This window comes from Salvelinus alpinus, chromosome 2 (assembly GCF_045679555.1).
Source record: "Salvelinus alpinus chromosome 2, SLU_Salpinus.1, whole genome shotgun sequence".
Lineage (NCBI taxonomy): Eukaryota > Metazoa > Chordata > Actinopteri > Salmoniformes > Salmonidae > Salvelinus > Salvelinus alpinus.
In genome coordinates this window covers 110,483,472-110,485,080 of record NC_092087.1, presented here as the reverse complement: position 1 = coordinate 110,485,080, position 1,609 = coordinate 110,483,472, and positions in this window count along the sequence as shown.

Here is a 1,609-nt window from a genome sequence, read left to right as displayed (position 1 = left end):
ATCAGCAGCATGTGATCAATGACGTCTGAACAATCATTTCGTCGAACACCTGATTGGTTTGGTATTGGGCTCGTTCGACACTGCAGCCGACAGTGCAGGTGGCTGCTGACTGCTGACTGACTAATTTACAAATCACCTTGCATCATAAATAACTACTCATTATTATTTATAAATCAGTCAGCCAGTCACCGTTTACCCACAACGCAGCATGGATTTGATGCTCTCGAACACGGCCAGTGGTTTAATATATGACATAATAGCTACGCTGCTACGGCGTGTGACTTCATCTGTAAAATGTGGCTGTTCTAAATTCTGTGTCGCTCAAAGCCTTGAGTAATGAACCTATTTTGGACACAATTGGCTCGAAATCATCAATGCTTCAGGAAGCTTTGTTTCCCCATCACTACTTTTCAGCATGTTCTCTGTGAATTAGACTACGGGAGTTTTGTAACTTTTTCTCCGGTAACGTTAGTTGGTCTCGCTGACCATAACCGTGCTGGTTGGCTACGCTGGTTAGGCTAATAACTAGTTGGCTAAATAGCTAACGTTAGCTGGTTGGCTAAGATAACTGCATATAAAAAATGTTAGCTGGCTGGCTAAGATAACTGCATATAGCTAATGTTAGCTGGCTGGCTAAGATAACTGCATATAGCTAATGTTAGCTGGCTGGCTAAGATAACTGCATATAGCTAATGTTAGCTGGCTGGCTAAGATAACTGCATATAGCTAACGTTAGCTGGCTGGCTAAGATAACTGCATATAGCTAACATTCTTTGATATTTGGTTAGATGGCGTTATGTATTTACAAAACTGTGGTTTACTTTAATCACTCAAGTCATGAGTGCAAATTATTGGTTTCATTTAAAGTTATACATTTTAAGTTATTTCTGTTGTAGTACATCATAGGGAATAGGCTGGTCCTCCATTTTACTTCACACCTGACTTTGGTTTAATGTAATAACTCCAAAAATATAACTTTGAGGTGTTAATTTGCATTGGAAATGTTTTAATATTTTATTTGATATTTTATAAACAATACAAAACATACACATACAAACAACATCATAGAAACATTAACTACATAACACCTGCCCAGACCCACTAGAACACACCTCCATCTCCATTAACTACATCACACCTGCCCAGACCCACTGGAACACACCTCCATCTCCATTAACTACATCACACCTGCCCAGACCCACTAGAACACACCTCCATCTCCATTAACTACATCACACCTGCCCAGACCTACTAGAACACACCTCCATCTCCATTAACTACATCACACCTGCCCAGACCCACTAAAACACACCTCCATCTCCATGAACTACATCACACCTGCCCAGACCCACTAGAACACACCTCCATCTCCATGAACTACATCACACCTGCCCAGACCCACTAGAACACACCTCCATCTCCATTAACTACATCACACCTGCCCAGACCCACTAGAACACAGCCAGTGCATTCATCAGCACCATTTTATTTCTCTCTGTCACTTTCAACTTTTAGATAATAAAGCATTTTACCATTCAATAGAGTTAACAACAGAGGATTGGTTGATTTACAGGTTTAATTAAGTATAATATTTAAGATGATTTATGAG